Raw genomic sequence first — 18,469 nt, forward strand, 5'->3', positions numbered from 1 at the left:
AAAAAATCTTTTTAAAGTGAATACAATTTAGTGATATTCCTTGCTATAATATTTTGACACTTAAATCATTTCCTATATTCTGTATTTTTAAAACCAACCCGAAAACAAAAAATAAGTGAGCAACTATGGTTTATGTATACATGTTTCATGGATTTTTTGTTTTTCCTCTGCTCCCCGTAGCGGAAAAAATCCTTTACTATTCGTTCAAATTCAAAGTCAGAAGTAGCAGTACCTGAAAAGAATTACAAATTATAAATTTTCACTATTTCAAAGATTTTGTATTTTTTACAAATTTATTTTGATGTAACTAAATTGAAGTTAAAATTTTGAGTTGGACTATTTGGAATATATCACAGAATTTATATGAGGAAACAACTGATCTATACACTGGTAGGTGTGTTTTTTTTTTAACAAAAATCAATCAACCTCTGTAAGAAAAGCATTGATATATTATTAACCTTCTGAATTGGAAAACAATGTATAATAAAAAAAAAGAAATATGTATTCTCAGAAGATGGATTTATGACTAATAATTATGAATAATCGGCAAGAAAATTACAATACACCTCTCGTTTTATAAAATTTTAATCAGTAGCATGTAAATTTCTGATAAATTGTACTATCTACTTTATTCTTATCACACATCTAACCTTTATTTCCTACAAACAAGCAACAAAAAGTATTAACTTACTCCTTATTTCTTCAATGGTTATCAATCCTTGAATTTTAAAATTTCCTTTTAACCCTGTCCATGAGCATTTGCTGCCAAATCATCATTAAATATTTTAGATAAACACCTTCTTGACAACTTGCCCGCATCGCTTCCTCCCACAATCTGAAGGACATTTCTCTAAAAACAATTATTGGAAATAATGTGTTTAAATTTACAGAAAATAAGTTTACCAATTGTATTACAAAATTTTCCTGATTTCTCAGTCTTTCCTCAAATCTGACAATGTCTTCACTTTTTTTCAGTGGTAGGTTGTTAATACATTCATCAGTCTCAATTTGTTTGTATCCTCCTACTGATAGCCTCTCCAATATTAAATCCATTTTGGAGTGTCAGAGAGTGCCGCAACTCAATGGCGTGTCAAGCAGGTTAACCGAGACATACACAACAATAGAAACTTGCAAATTGCCGAAAAATTATTAGACAGCTCCAGTTGATAACACTGACAACCAACTCAGTACATCGAGCTAGATGCTATGGTGTTAAATATGAATAACTTTATTATTTTTACCTTCTATGATGTAAGTATACTTGACACTGACCAAATTTAGTTCAAATATGTTTTAACAGTTTGAAAATTAAAAATGGATTAAGGACTTGTCAAGTTCTTACCTATTGGACCATCCTTAACTGTGATGATAATGGGGGAATCATGGGGGAGATTTTCTGTTTCTTCAACTAAATTACTGCTATGTGTTAATGTCTCATCCATGCTTAAACCTGTAACAAAATGAGCCAATAATGTAATATCTCTGTGATGACGAAACTGATTGTAATGTATAAAAAGTTAAAATGTTTGAGATAATTAACTATAACCCATAAAACTTACTTTGTTGTAATCTATAAGTATTATAAAAAGTAGTGCATAAATAAACCTACAAAATAATGTACTAGATACTACTACTATTCTTCTATACCGTTTGTTTTGGTTCGTTTTATACAAACAAAACTTATTACTAGAGACGGCAAACATACACTTTTGTTATTATTACATAGGTAATCACATGTATATAAACATATCCTTTCATTTAAACATTAAAAAACATCAATATTTTGTCTCAAAATGCAGGTACCCAATTTAAATAATAAAGTACGCAATCCAAAGAAACAGGCCGCATGCGGAGTTTAGCTGTTTGTAGGTTGTTGAGAATATTAGAACTCGGTTTTAAAAATAAAAAGATCTTCACAAATTTTTCACGTTTTTTATCTTTTGACTCACACTCGGCTTTTGTTGAATGAAGTCTCTATTTGTATATTTTAGAGTGTAATAAATTTTTAATATTGTCTATAAAGATAATAGACAATCATGCGGGAACTCATTACATGGGTGGGGATTTACTGGTACATATAAATCTTTTTTGATATTTATCCCCACATTATTTTCTATTGCACATTTCCGAAAATTTTCTGCGAATATTTTTTCTAATTCAAATAAATATTTTACAAAATGCTCCTGAGGTATTAAAAGATTTCCGAAAGAATCTCTGTCTTTGGTTCCATACGCTTTTAAAAAAGCTAAAAAGAATATCTTCAGATAAATGCATATGCTGTTTAGAATATTCAATGCTCATATCACATTGATGTTTCTCTAAGCATTTTTTTAACAAATAACCCGATATATAATTTACGGCATTTTTAGTTGGCATATCTATATTTATATAAACTGCCTGTCCTATATCTAAATTAACAAACTTTGCATTACCCTTAACTATTTTTGTATTTATTAAAATCTACACAATTTCCTTTCTCGGAGTGCCTAAAATAACTCAAACAGAATAATTTTTTAAAACCTTGGTTGACCTGTGTAGGAGTTGGATTTCTGGCATTTCCACCCTGTTGACGCAGTCCCAAAAAAATTTTCTAATGAGTCTTGGTTTAATCGTCATGTATATATTGTGTTGTATTTACAACTTAGACTTTCATGGAGACCTATCAATGCTTTTATAGATAATTTCCAACCGTTTAAAAATTTGATTGATGATGTTACATCTTTGTTTTTGTCCATTATTCTTGTATTGCAAAATTTGTTATACATCTTATTTAAAAAATTTACTTGTTTTTCGGCCCCTGTGAATGGCTTATTAAACTGTTTTCAATTATGTATCTTACTACTGTTAAAAGTATCAAATAATCGATCAATTTCATCAATGAAATTGGCAGTCCCATATGCTTCGGCAGGTAATGCATTTAAAGTGGTGTAAGTATTCACTGCTGCCGCTACCGTAGCACTCAGTACTTGAGTTGCCAACTTAACTCGCATTTTTTTTAAATCGTTAGGATATATATGGTCATCCATTAACTTAGGTGCTAGTCTTAAGGGCCCCATATTCTTTAAATAGTGTTTTCCGCAAAGACAAATAATTTCAAACATTTAATAACTGAATAATCTAAAGCTTATCAAATAACAGGAATGTTATGTCATGCCACCTGAGTATTTTCAAAGACGCTGCAGTAAAACGAATAAACACATACAAAAAACGATCAAACCATCAAGGTTTTAGGTACTGAAATCTACGAAAATACTAACTTTTTTATATATAATTCCACATGTAAATATTCTTATAACATTTACTTGCTTAGTTCTACATATAAAATTGTTTACTTTTATTTATAAGTACGTGAAAATAATTCTTAAAATGTGGGGTTAGGATAACAGCAAACGCATGTTTTACAAACGCTTTTTTTTAGTTATTATTTTATTTGAATAAATTTAAATGGTAACAATGAATAAACAAAACATCAAGGATTTTATTTTTGTGCTTACTTTTGTTCTACACGTTTTATTTTAAAGATTTCAGTACCTAAAAACACCAAAAATTTCACTATTTCTCGGCCAGGAATATGGCCACATTAAGGAGGCGATTTTGTACAAAAAAATATCGCCCAGCATGAGTCAACGTAACGGGACCCCGGCAAGTGCTGGTGCTCTAGCGGCCAACGTTTGCAGGTGTGTTTTTTAACCGAACGACGAACAGAACTGTGAGCGCAAATTGCTTAAATTCCTGGCTATATCGATATCCATTTGGATTCCTATCCTGCAAATTAAAAGTTGTTACAGTATTAAAATCATGGACAACAAAATAATATGTTGTTTACTTTAGAGAAGGCTGATAGGGTTTGGTAGATATTAATTTTGCAGAGAGGCGGGAGACTAATACCATATCTTTATACTGTAACTCGAATTAGAGTATTTAAAGTGCAACGCAGCCCCTCGTCTCCTGAACGACTGAATCACACTGGCTAGTCAGTGGGACAGTGGGGTGGGTAAGAGGAGATGAGGTTGATGCGCTACCTGAATTAAAACTACTTTGAGACACCTAATTCTACTCTATTAACGGAATTTACTTTCGAATCACGGATTGAGCTCTTTTAAAAAAAAATAGGCAGGTGTAACACAATGTATCAGTACTTATGCAATATTATCTCATTTGACAAGGTTTTATCTGCAGAAAGTGATCACTTGCGCTTACAGATGAAATACAACAAAAATACTTGATCTCTCAGATTTACTAAAATTGAGCCCAATCTGGGTAAACGTTAACTTATACTCGGCAATAAATCAATAAATACTATTAAATAATAAACCAACAGTGAATAAAACCGTAAATACTATGATTCAGTAATTAATACTCCATTTTCAACATGAAACATAAATTACAAAATCTCGGGGTACTTAGCTGTACTCGACAGCCAGTCAAGTCTCCAGTCGGTCTCTACGACCCTTTATACCAAGGTCTTCGGAATGGGGTGGTCGATAGGCAGAGGCACGAAAATTCAGGTCCGGTACAAAAATCCAGTCCGTACCAACAAGGACGGTCCCATATAACATGAGGTCCGTACGAAATGGGGGTCCCGTACAAAATGCCCTGAAGGTACACCAATACTTAGATTTCGTGTATGGCTAGCTTTACGACGAAAAACAATGAAAATTACTTACCTGGTTGGAGGTACGGCAGAAATTGGCTTAGTACAACAGTCTCACGCCCGGGTGACGTCGTATAAACATGATCCAACCAAAAGGCCGCTATATTTTCAATATCAACTCGCAACCAAACCAAACTCCAACGTATTGAAAATAACTATCCACTGGACAGTCACCGGAAAAGCAGTTTTAATCCTTAGAAATCTCTAACAGGCACTATATTCTGCTTTCCAGGCAAACCCAACGGCGTGGTCACTGAAGCACAAGAAAAAAAATGCCGAACGCCCTTTGCGCACCGAAATTCTAGAACAATTCCTGCCAACCTTACCCATTTCTAACAACATAGCCCCGAATTTCCCAAAATCGACACAAGCGTCTCAAAACTAATAAAATCAGAATTCAGAATTTTTTTTGCAATCCAAAATCATCAAAATACGAGAGTACGCCCATCCATGGTCGCAATAGTTGTAGTCTGTTTTATCGCCGCAGGAGGTTAAACCGCGCGATCTTCGCCAAGCGACATAGGCAATCCACGTTTTGGAAGCAGGGCTGGCTGGTTGCTGACCTCGTGTTCCAAAATCTAATTTATTTGCTCGTAAAAAATTAAACCGTAACAACTTTGTTTCTAAAAATGTTAATAGCCCCTTATTAAAGTGCTCTCTCAAGTAAATGAATATGTCTTCTTTGTTCACTTTCTGCCTCTTCAAATGTGGCTCTTGCATATCTTGATTATCCCTCCTACGCATAGACAACTTTTTGATTTTTAGTCTTAATTCGTGCTTCCTTGGAGCGTTCCATGGCGGTGACAATGGAGTTTGCGTTTCACTGTCTGGAAAAACAATACAAAAAAGGTAAGTGGAGGAATAAACCTGCGTAATAGGATGAAACAAAAATCAAAACTTGAATTAATTAATATACAGTGAGTGGCAAAAGTATGGAATATATTTATTTAAAAATCAGATGTTCGATATTTCAAAAATCGCTCGGACCCGTCGAATTATATTTTTAGTTGCGCATTTTCTGAAGCAATTTTCATTTATACAGACAGGATGGCCCAAAAAAAAATTATGAAATCAAGGCCAATTTTTTTTAATGGAAACGCCACTTTTTTGTATTTTTATTCAATTCTCCATGGAATTCTGATCATTTTTTATGCAACATAACTTATACCTATCTTTAACTGTTTTCGAGATAATGACGTCTGAATATAGAATATGGAAAATTTTCAAAAATTACTCTCGATACGTAAGGACTGTAACGTCAAAGTCACTGTTATAAACGACAAAATTGTTAATTAAAAAATAGAATCATATTCACTATTCTGCAACATGTACCTTACTCGAAGTTTTTTGAAATAACAAATTATAAAAAAATAGTGTATACCTTAATATCTAAAAATGTTTATTACTAAAAATTATTCGATTTTTTTCATAGAATTTTATATCAAAATTAATAGCGTACTCTTATCTGATTTATAGTCGGTGGTATACACTATTTTTTTTATAATTTTTTATTTCAAAAAACGTCGAGTAATGTACGTGTTGCAGCATACTGCATATTATTCTATTTTTTTAATTAACAAGTTTGTCGTTTTTAACAGTAACAACATTAATTGAAAAATGTTGAATAAAAAAAAATAAAATAAACTGTACCAGAACATAAATATTTCTTACTTTTTGAAAAATATATTATATTATATTAAAATATAGTTCATTATAAATGCACGGTTTCAATCATTCAATGTACCAACTTAAATTTCTAGTCAATCTGAAATAGCATATTTTTACTTAAAGATCTGAGTTAGCAAGTTTTCCAAGCTTAATTTGAGATAGCATGTTTTCCAACCGAAATTTGAGATAGCATGTTTTCCAATCGAAATCTAAGATAGCATGTTTTCATACTAAAGCGTCGATATATAATCTTCCAAATACTTAACTTTATTTCTTTTGGGTCTTGTAGGCTCCTCTATATTACTCCGTTCTTCTTCCCCTTGCGGGTCCTCCTATTGATTCGTCTGTAATGTTTGAAGGTGACGACTATTCCTACGTACTATGTTACTGTCTCCCGTTTCCACTACATATGATCTTGGTTGGTCAGCTTTCCTTTGAACTATTCCTTCCCGTTGCATATTTATTATCTACACCTTATCTACTCTTTCCAAACTTTCTCGTTCTTTCACTCGATGCCGCCTGTCATAGTTTTCTTTCTGCTTCTTCTTTTCATTATTTTGTTCGTTTTTATTTTTATCATGATCGGTTAACTTTGGTTTTAGATTTTCCTCTATTCTTGGGATTCTGTCCTTTAGAGATCTTCCATATAAAAGTTGCGCAGGAGAAGCACCACACTTTATTACGGTGTTACGATATGCTAAAAAAGCTAGACAACTGACTCGGCTTGTCCATTCGACTGTTGATATTCAAGACTAGAGCTTATCCATTTAAAGCCATACTCTTTAGCAAATTGTTGAAATTCAAAGCTCGTAAATTGTCGTCCATTATCGGTTCTTAAAACATCCGGGATTCCATGACGAGAAATACGCTTTTTATAGATTTAATTACAACTTTACTCGTGATATTTTTCAACTTTTTGATTTCAGGAAATTTTGAATAATAATCTTGAATCGTTTACTTTGATACTCAGCTATTATTTAGTTATCTCCACGAAACTATTGGTAGCAGAGCAAAGTAGTGGAAAGGTATTTGGTTAGCTCCACGAAAACATTGGTAGCAGAGCGTGGTTTTGCTGTTTGTTGTGGTGGCTAGAAGAAGGTACCACTGGTGGAAGAAAAACGTAAGTCTAAGCGGCGTCCCCTGAACGTGACCGGCCGAGGNAAGTGCAGCAGAACTTTATTAACAAAGTGCTCTGGACGGATGAATGCTGTTTTACTCGTGCTGGCATTTTAAACAGGTAAAAAATATAAGTATTGTTTTCCCAATAACAATAAGTACCTACCTAGGTTACACCCAAGTTTAGATTTACAATAAAGTTTACATTTATTATGTAAACTTTGGTTATACGCAACTGCATATTGAATAATAAATTGAAATACCAAAACTGTGTATTATTTAACATAATAAATTATAAAACGTGGAAACGTTAATAATATTAAAAATGATAAATTGTAATAACCGACTTTGGAAAACAATCATCCGTATTCATTACACTGTTTGCAGCCGTATGACTCTGTTTGCCACCGCACTCTATCTGGCTTCTGGACTATTTGTACACGTGCAAATTAAAAAATGGGTCATTGACCTACACGGTCCGTAAAAAAGGATCTTGGTTGACCTAGATACAGGCTAACCTAGATCGGAGTGGGTCGGAATCACGTACCGAGTTGTTTACTTGTCTCCGTTCGATTGTTTTTTTATCTTCTATTACTTACAGTCAGTATTTAAATTCTACATACATTTCACCCTCTCTTTATAATTTATCTAGTGAATGTTGGTTTTTTATGTCATTACTTTTGTAATGAAACTGAAATGGTTGTGAAATGAAATTTAAATTACTTGAACTCTGGGAGTTTTGTAACTTCAATATTAAATTTTATTTAAAGTGAAACTAATTTCTTTGCAGCCATAATAGTCACATTTGGTCAGATGAAAACCCGCACACTACTCGTCGGTTTAGCTTTCATAGGAGATTCGGTGTCGATGTATTATGGGCAGGAGTATNAGGAGGTGCATCCTGGGAAGGACGGAGTGTCGCGAGTGGCAACAGTCCGCACTCAAAACGGGCTAATGAAGCGCTCGTTTGCGAAGATATGTCCTTTACCCCTGGAAGAAGATCAGCTGTCAAACTCCTAGCGTGGTGTTGTGGGTGTAGTGATCGTGCTTAGTTGATAGTAAAAAGAAACTGTTAATGTTTAGCATACTTCTATTGTTAAATTGAAAAAAATACGAGCAAAAGGTTCTGGGTTTTTTATATTGTGTAATATTTATATAGGTATTTTGTTATCCTTAATTTATGCATATATGTGTATATGTACATAAAGTCTTATATGTATATGTATATTGAAAGTTTCTAGCTCTTTCAAGCTGGGGGGCATGTTCAGATTTGTAATATTAATATTTGTAATATTAATCAAATTAGTAACGAAAAAAAAAAGAGAGTTTGTTTTTAGAGAAATGTCAACTTAAAAAACATCAAATTTGTATTTTTACGCTTTAAGCGTGATTTATGTTTTTTAAATAAAGAATATTAAAAGATAATTGGTGGAAAGTATTTAGTTATCTCCACAAAACTATTGGTAGCAGAGCAAAGTAGTGGAAAGGTATTTGGTTAGCTCCACGAAAACAGCTATATCATCTCCTATATAAAACTAAGGTCTTGTTGGAACCTCTGTAGGAATCATCGGTTCAACTTTTGTAGTTTTATTTTTCTTACAGATCTCACATACTTCTATTAGGTCTTGAATATGTTGGTTTATCGAGGGCCACCATATGGATTCTTTTGCTCTTGCCATACATCGGTTTAACCCTAAATAACCTTCATGAATACGATTCAGGCAAAGATTCTTTAGGTTCTTCGGTATTACTAGATATGGTATGTTCCAGTTATATACTGAGGCAACAAGAATCACTAATAATTCTAGAACGCTACTGGATTTAATCGTATCTTCAAATTTGGATATAGTAAATAATACAGTCGCTTTAAATATGGAGTGTATATCTGACCATCATTTAGTTAAATGTACCATTAACCAGTGGCGGCTTGTGGTTTTTTGAGATGGGTGGGCAAAATATTTTTTCTCTCATGTAACTTAATATCATATAGGAATAATTGCACTCTACTGGCCTACTAATTTATTTTCTATATCAACATTTTTTAAATTTTCTGTTAACAAATGATCCGCAGCTTTTTTCCCCTTGCTTACATAAAAAAATCCCATAAATCTTTCAACTACTTTACCACAATGAACATATCTAAAAATTACTAATAACTGAGATAAGCATTTAACATTCGTTGTTTCATTTGGGTACTTGCCACGCGAAATATAGAGCATTTCTTATTTCTAAAAATATCACTTCGGATGCTACTCCATTGATGCTCTCTATTAAATCATTTTGAGTAGTTTTTGAAAGGCTGCTAAAAACTAGACTTTTTTCTAAAAACACCTTAAATATATTATGGTACCTTGAAAGTAAGTTTGCAAGCTCACGAAAATTGCCTTGATTAATTGAATTATTTGATTCATTATGGTCCTTAAATCTAGTTCTTGTGTAGCTAAGTAAATAATCATATCAATAAAGTGCTTTACAATGTCTATTTTCGTCCACGACTTTATTATGTTTTAAAATATTCTCAGGAAATGCGGAATCAAGAAAAGTTTGAATGTTTTTTTCCTAATAATTTAAATTTTAATGATGTATATGTATGCTAATTCGATCGCTCTTGCTTTTTTGCTAAGGATTCATTAATTTGTTTCAGATCTGAATATCCTAAATTACTGTGTTTTACTTTTTTCATTACGTAGTAAGCAATTCTAGCAATATAATTTGGTTTTGGTTTCACTGCCTGTTCACCACTCACTCATATTTATTGTACCAATTTTTACTAAATGATCCGTTACTTCCGTAATTGTTTTTATTTGTTAAATTTTTCATGTCAGGCGTAGGTTTTAATTTTGAAATAAATAATTAACATCGAAAGTTAATGGACTAAATTTTTGATCTAATAAAGAAAATAACAATACATTAACATTGCTACTCACCAATTCGCAAATTTCACTTGCCATTTTACTTTACTCCAAACTATTAAACAATAAAAACTAGTCTAAACCACCATTAGAAACCCTAACCTTGTCTAGGTTAAACATAAACAAACGACAATGACAAATCGCAAGATGATACGTAAAGTACTCGAGGAATATACGAGTGAAGCCGAAGGGCTTGCCCGGTGGGTAAGGCGCAATTTATGTATATGTATGTATGTATATATTTATGTAAACGTATTAAATGAAACAAACGTTTTTTTATATGTCACAGTTTCTTTATTATTTGAAGAAAAAATAAATATTGGATTTAAGTCCTAAAAATTTACATCACTTCCATATTTACAAACTCCAATCTATTAAAACAGAGAATTTTGCCGCAATCATTCTTAATTCAGTTTAACAGCAACGAGTTAAAAAAACTTAATAATTATAATTATCATTATCACAGAATATTCAACATAGTACCGTAGATATTTATTTTTTAACCCGATTTACACATTATTATAAAACGGTTTATTATTTCATTTATTAAAATTTGTTTTCTGGAATACCTTTCCAGGGAAAACTTGTTCTAATGTTTAAAAATTCATTTAAGGAATAAAATTACAGCTAATAAATATACACAATGTGTATTTCCAATCGCTGGTGAAAAGTCTTAGCTGGCCTTCCTTAGCCGATACAGCACTCGACGGGCATATGCGGGTTTGCCCGTTGTGGCGCAAATATTCTGAATTGGTAAATGACTTACGTTTCCGATTACTCTCTAGTCATAGGTACGTATAAGCAGGCAAGGGACGGCGTCGTTTAGTTCAGCGGCTACGGGCCAGCCCGAATGTAATGTTGGTTGCTGTTGAGATCATGATTAAATTATAATTTTAAAATTTGGTAGCGGGAGTTTCAAAGGAGGTAATGCAGTTTAGATTTAATTTTATAAGAATTAGGTCAAAGTACTTTGGTATATGTATACACATTTTTCTTTTATTTTTCTGAAATTATAAGGGTGGGCACTGAATTAAGCTAAAAAAAGCCAAAATTGTTCCTAAGATTGTTACTTACCGTGATTTTTCTCATTTTAATTACGATAACTTTTTAAGAGATTTATTTTCTGTTAAATGTGATTTTATATTTTCACTCGATAGTGTAGATGATATGATAAATTTTTGGAATGAAAATATCATGGACGTTTTTAATTTTCATGTACCTGAGAAAACGGCGAGAATTACTAAAGCCTCCGCTTCTTGGTTAACACCAAATCTAAAATTGATGATTAAACATTAAAATGCTGCATATAAAAGATATAAACCTGGTCTTACTCAGGAATCGTTTAATTAATATAAAGAAATGCGTAATTTTGTTAATAATGCCATCAAGTCTGAAAAGAAGGCTTTTTTAACTTATAAATTTAAACAAGAACCAGACACCTTCTGGAGAACTTTAAAAAAATTAAATTTAACGAAGTGTAAAAAAATATAATTTTCCCATTTGATAACATTCCCCAAACAAATTTAAATCATGATCAATTTACTGATGCAGTTACAGATAAGTACAATACAATTTTTTCTGAAGATGGGTTTTCGTTTTCTGACGTATCAACTGAAGAGGTAAATAGAGCAATAAGTACTATCAAAACTCAAGCTAAAGGCTCTGACAATATTAATCTAAGGCTTCTTAATACAGTTATGCCACAGTTAATACCACATATTACATTTATCATTAATACATGTCTAAAGACAGGGACATTTCCATCAGCTTGGAAAGATGCTAACGTATTACCTTTACCTAAAGTTGATAACCCTCAAGATATTACCCAATTTCGTCCAATAAGTATACTCCCAACTATATCTAAAGTTCTTGAAAAAGTTGTGTGCTGGCAGTTAAGTAGTTATTTATCAAAGAAAGAGGTATTGCCCATAACTCAGTCGGGATTTAGAGAAAAACATAGTACGACCACTGCACTTCTGCACATAACTGATGAAATTTATTCCGCTAATGATAATAACTTAAACACATGTCTAATTTTGCTCGACTTCAGCAAAGCATTTGACACATTAAATCATAAAATTCTTCTACAAAAACTTAAATATTTTGGACTTAATCCAGTTGCTATTTCATTTTTTCAAAATTACTTTTATGGTAGACGCCAGAGGGTTTTTCTAAATAATAAATTTTCATCTTATAAAATACTCAATAAGGGCGTGCCTCAAGGTAGTATACTTGGACCGATTTTATTATCTATATATACTGCTGACTTCGCCTCCTATTTGAAACCTTGGAAAATGCATCAGTACGCTGATGATACTCAACTATATTTTTCTTTTCACTTATCTAATTTACATTTAGCTTCAGAATATATCAATGAAGATGTAAATTAAATAACAATGGTCGCACGAGCACATAATCTATTATTGAATGAAAATAAAACCGAAATGATAATGATTGGAAATAAATCTGAAAGTATTTTAAATGACCTCAATTTCAATATTATTTTGTGTAATAAATTATTAACGTTTGTAAAACAAGTTAAGAGTTTAGGCTTACGAATTGATGATAGACTGCGGTTTGATAATCATGTGACTTGTCTAACAAAAAAAGTCATACTGTATCCTAAAAATGCTTTATCTAAGTAAAAACGTGTTAGATAAATCTATTAAAATTAAATTATGTGACTCCCTCATTCTCTCACATTTAGCATATTGTGATGTAGTGTATTGGCCAGCTTTGTTATCAAGAGATAAAGCTGCTCTTCAAAGAATTCAAAATTGTTGTGTTCGATTCTCTTGCGGATTACGAAAATATGATCATATATCTAGTTCTTTTTCTTCAGTAAAATGGTTAACCTTAGATCAAAGATTTACCTCACATTTAGCAACTTTAGTTTACAGGATTAATACATTTAAAACTCCAAAATATTTATTTGATAAATTGAAAAAAGGTACCGATATTCATTCTCGTTCAACTCGACATTGTGGCCGGTATGAAGTCCCTAAACATAGTACTGCGCAATATGAACGCTCTTTTCTATAGAATGCTGTCAAAATTTACCTTGCCTACTTACATAAAAATGCGTCCTCCGTATTTTCTTTCAAAAAAAAGATCAAAACCCTTTTATTTTCATCTCGTTCTATTACTTCTTAATTTATAATGTGTATTTGTCATATTACGTTCTATTATATTAATTCCACTTTTTGTATGTTTTTTCTGCACTATGTATGCTAGTGTTCTATTTGTGTACTCGCTTATATGGTTTATATGGACACTACATTTATTCTTATTTGTTCATGGTTGGTTACGTGCAATAGCAGCGTAGCTGAACGGCGCCAACCACAATGCCTAATTGTTAATTTTATTTTTTCTGTATTAAATAAAGACATTTATTATTATTATTATTACTATCCTATCGCCATAACAGACTATGTTATTATTTATGTTCAAGTCGGGACGGTATTTATAATAAGAATTATTTTGCAGTTTCTTTTTATCAGGCCAACCATTACAAATATATTGTTTAATTTGCATTAGCTGATCATCTATTTCTTGGCCTTTCGAGATATTTTCCGTTGACAAAATTTTGTTAGATATCTTCGAAAATACAGCACTGATATACACTTCATCGTCTTGATACATGACGTCGTTGTCATTGGGGCCTTCACTTATAGGAGCTCTTGATAACGTATCGGGTAAAAAAAATGTTTTGCCTGGTACATACGTGATATCACAATTAAATCTTAAAAGTCTCATTCTAAAGCGTTGCAATCGATTTGACAACTTATTAATTTCTTTGGATTTAAGAATAACAGTGAGCGGTTTAGGATCTGTACATATTTCAAATCTTGATCCAAGTAAAGATTGCTCCAGGCGTTCACAAGTCCACGTAATTCCTAACGTTTCCTTTTCGATTTGAGCAATCTTTTCTCACTCTCACTGAGTGTTTTCGAACAATAGTACACTGATCTCCAACAACCGTCATCTTGGAGTTATTCTAACACACCTCCTAATCCATACTGGCTTGAATCAGCAGACACTCGTGTTTTTCTTGATGTTGAAAATTTTGCCAAGATTGGGTAAGAGACTATTTCTGATTTTAAAAGATCAAAATCTTTTTTATTTTTATCTGTCCATAAGAAAAATTTACATAATTTCTTAATAATTCATTCATTGATTGGGTTTTTGTTAACAAATCTTTTATAATTTTCGACAAATAATTAATAATGAGTCCTAGAAATTTTCTAATATCCGTTTTATTTCGGGGTATTGGGTAATGAATTATCGCCTCAGTGCTTTTTGGATCTACCTTAATTCCGTCAGCAGAGACGATATACCCAGATACTTAGTTTCGGTTTTCTGAAACTCACATTTGTTTTTATTCAGTGTAAGTCCCGAATCACTTAGTAGTTTTAATATTTTATGTAAGCTCGTATTATGTTCATTCATATCGCGACCCGTTACTAAAATTTCATCTGCATGCACAAGAACACTGTCTAAATTTAGTGTTAATTATCTCCCTCAATGTTTTTTGAAACACTTCAGGCGCACTTGTGATACCAAAAGCAACACGCTTATACATAAATCGTCCGAACGGTGTAATAAAAGTAGGCAGTTTACGTGACCTTTTATCCATCTCTAACTGCCAAAACCCACTATTAAAGTCTAATTTCGAAAATAGTTTTACATCTTTCAATTTGCCTAGCGTCTCTTTGAGACTTTAGGACCCATGAATACCAAAACGTTGTTTATTTGCGTTCTGTCATCACATCGATCTAATTTTGCCGCAATTCTGTATCTTTCATAGTGTTTTATCCAGTCTACCCATTCATCTTTGTTGAACGAAAAATCTTCTGGTAAAGGTATTGGATTCATAATAGATGTAGAAGGGGCTTGAGAGGCCATGGTATGTTGAGCTAGCATAGCACTTTGCATTGTAATTAGCTGCTGGGCCCGGATTCTGATTATTCGAAGTCGATTGTATTGAGTCGATACCTTCTACTCGTTAGCAAATTCGAACTCGATCTGAAAGTGATTCCAATTTGATTTCGAGAGGGCCTACGAGTGACGAACGTAGTAATTCGTAGCATCGAACATGAATACTCCCGATTACTCCCGAATTTCGCCGAACGGTGACCAAAGGCGGAAAAAGTTAAGTATATAGTTTATACCTATTATATGTTTTGTTTATGCTTGCTCTTGCTGGTTCTAGATTTCAAGCATAACATATTTTAATGTGATTTATGAAAATACCCAGCAAACACATATAATTGGCACATAAATGGTCAAGCATACAATGACCTGCAATTTCATTTATTGGCACATTTATGGCATGCTATAAATGGGCCACAAGCGAAATGTCCCACCGGCCAGCAGCATGCCAATTAGCCAACAATGTACAGGGTGGTTGATTTTGGATAGTTTTATAGGGTACAGCCAAAACGGTGATAGATACAAAAAATTTGATATCGATGTCCCGTCCTCTTTTTTTGAGTTTACTTCGCTGGTAAGTAGGGTAAGTTGGAGAGTTGAAAATTTTCCCCCCACCACTTTTCCTACCCCCACCACTTTCCCCGCCCACAAACCGGTTTTCAATCAACTAGAGTCGGGGGAGGTCCACGCNGCGGCGCGAGAAGAAACGAGGTAAACTGTAGCAGTCCTCTGCAGGTTGGTCGGCCCGGCTCCTGTGTTGGCATATCCTTGCGTCGCGGTCTAGATAAAGGTTGAATTTGCTAAAGTAAAATAATTACGTTGTTAAATAATTAAAAGGAAATGGATTTGGCTCAGTTAGTTAAAAAGAGAGGTACTTGTAAAGCTAAATTGACTTTATTTGCAAAGTTTGTTGCTGGTTTAAATGCCAAAAAAGAATTAGGTGAAGTAGATTTAATAGAGTTAGAGGAAAGGATCACATCAATAGAAAATTGTAATATAAATTTTGATCAGTTTCAATCTGAATTAGAGGAATATACTGACGATCCTAATGAGTTGGGAAACCACCTAAAAGAAAGAGAGTTATTTGAAAATAGCTACTTTTCAAATATGTCATTGGCACGAAAAATTATAAATAGTCATAATCGATCCCCCCAAGTCCCTCCTTCTCAAGGTACTCTTGATCAGTCACATGACAGCACAAATTATCAACTATCAAATGTACGTTTACCGACAATTTCCTTGCCTAAGTATAGCGGTTCATATCATAATTGGCTTGAATTTCGTGACACTTTTCAATCATTAATACATAAAAATATAACTTTGACAGGGGTACAAAAGTTTCATTACCTCCGGGCTAGCTTGGACGGAGACGCAGCTCAGATTATAAAAGCGCTTGAATTATCTGAGGCCAATTACGAAGTGGCATGGAATGCACTTTTGGATAGGTATGATAGTGATAGGTTGCTAGTACAAAACCATGTACGTGCATTGTTCAGTCTGGAGCAAATGACAAAGGAATCCGCATTGAGCATTCGGAAAATTCTTGATGATGTTACAAAAAATCTTAGGGCTTTAGAACAGCTAAAAGAACCCGTGAAGCACTGGGATACGTTGCTGATATACTTGGTCAGTTCCAGATTGAACAATGTTACCTTAAGAAATTGGGAAAGCTATAAATCAGATAATCCGCACCCGTCTTTCGAAGATTTAAAAAATTTCTTAAAGGGGCGTGCAGAGGTGCTAGAAGCAATAGCTCATAATGATTTTAAACGTACTTCTTCAAATTCGCGAGAAAATACGCGTGGTAGTTCGCGAGGGTTTGTAGCTACACGGGATGCACCAGAGAAAAAATGCGTTATGTGCAGTGGTAATCACACAATATCTATGTGCGAAAAATTTACAAAGATGAATGTTAATGATAGGTTATCCAAAGCAAGATACTTACGTTTGTGCCTAAACTGTTTGAAAAGAGGGCATTTTAGTAGAATGTGTAGAATGAAAACATGTGAAAAATGCCATGAGAAGCATCATATTCTATTGCATAGTACAAAATCGGAAAGTAACGTTTTATCGCGGGCTCCCAATGAAAATAGCGTAAATATGGGGGAAGCGAGACAGGTTCCAGAAAGTTCAAACGATACAGTATCGGAAAATGATGCAAACAAAGGGTGTATTAGGAAATCTGTTGATTCCATCGCGTTATCAGCATGTAGCGGTGTAAATGAAGTACTTCTTTCAACAGTTCAGGTAAAAGTAGTAGATAAAGATGGCGGGGCGCATATAGTACGTGCATTGTTAGATAGCGGCTCGCAGTCGAGTTTTATCACGCAAGAGTTGTGCAAAAAGTTAGATTTACCTACCGAAAAAATAAATTTTTTGATGCGAGGTTTAAATCAAAAATGCTCAACCATTCGTNCATCATTTCATTATCATCATGATTAAAATATGAAATATAAAGAAGGGGCCATTGCGTTTAAAAACCATGTTTGATGCGGCCTTCCGAAACACCCCGTATATTTCATAACATTTTAAAAATATCCCCCTTAAGGCGCCTCCCAATGGCTCAAAAAAATATTTTCTATCGGCATGGCATAGGAGTAATATAATCACTATTGACCTGACCTGTATCTATTCAATTTACGACAATATTTATAAATGAATATCCCAAGTAAAGGAAAAAAATTAAATATGCAGGTATGTGAATGTTGTGAACAGTGGTTAAAAGAGTAAATGGTTTTTAACATTTTATTTTTTAAAAATTCTTATTTAACTAACCAAGGAAATGTTACATTACAAATCATTAAAATAATAATTTTAAAAATATCAAATGCAACTGGTATCAGACTAATAATTATTAATTACCCTATTGTACTATCAGAGTTTTTGGTGCCACGGTGTAGTATATCTCCACACCCCACTCCCAGACCGAAACATTCCGTAATTATTTGTGGTGGGGTGCGATAGAATGAGAGCGGCCAAACTGATGGGGACTTTAAGTTGCCCATCATTGTACCTCCGTACCCGATAAACCTCCTTAATGAAAATCATGCTAGAGAATTTCCTAGATTTGACCTCGATTATTTACATAGGATAACCATTGGTGTTTACCAGGTTGGTTTAGCTCCATCTTACATTTAAGATAAGTAGGGTAAGTTGGAGAGTTCAAAATTTTCCCCCCACCACTTTT

The 18,469-nt window shown here is 33.2% G+C and overlaps 1 long non-coding RNA gene across 1 annotated transcript; it reads right to left on the minus strand.

The window, feature by feature from the left end:
- Window positions 1-794: 794 nt before the first annotated feature.
- Window positions 795-2,783, minus strand: LOC108913522. The gene is made up of 3 exons (XR_002763194.1): window positions 1,343-2,783; window positions 904-1,204; window positions 795-850 (listed from the first exon to the last, which is right to left on the minus strand). It is a non-coding gene; the product is annotated as an uncharacterized LOC108913522 (long non-coding RNA).
- Window positions 2,784-18,469: the final 15,686 nt, after the last annotated feature.

The sequence above is a fragment of the Anoplophora glabripennis genome, unplaced genomic scaffold (genome assembly GCF_000390285.2).
Source record: "Anoplophora glabripennis isolate ALB-LARVAE unplaced genomic scaffold, Agla_2.0 scaffold1287, whole genome shotgun sequence".
NCBI lineage: Eukaryota > Metazoa > Arthropoda > Insecta > Coleoptera > Cerambycidae > Anoplophora > Anoplophora glabripennis.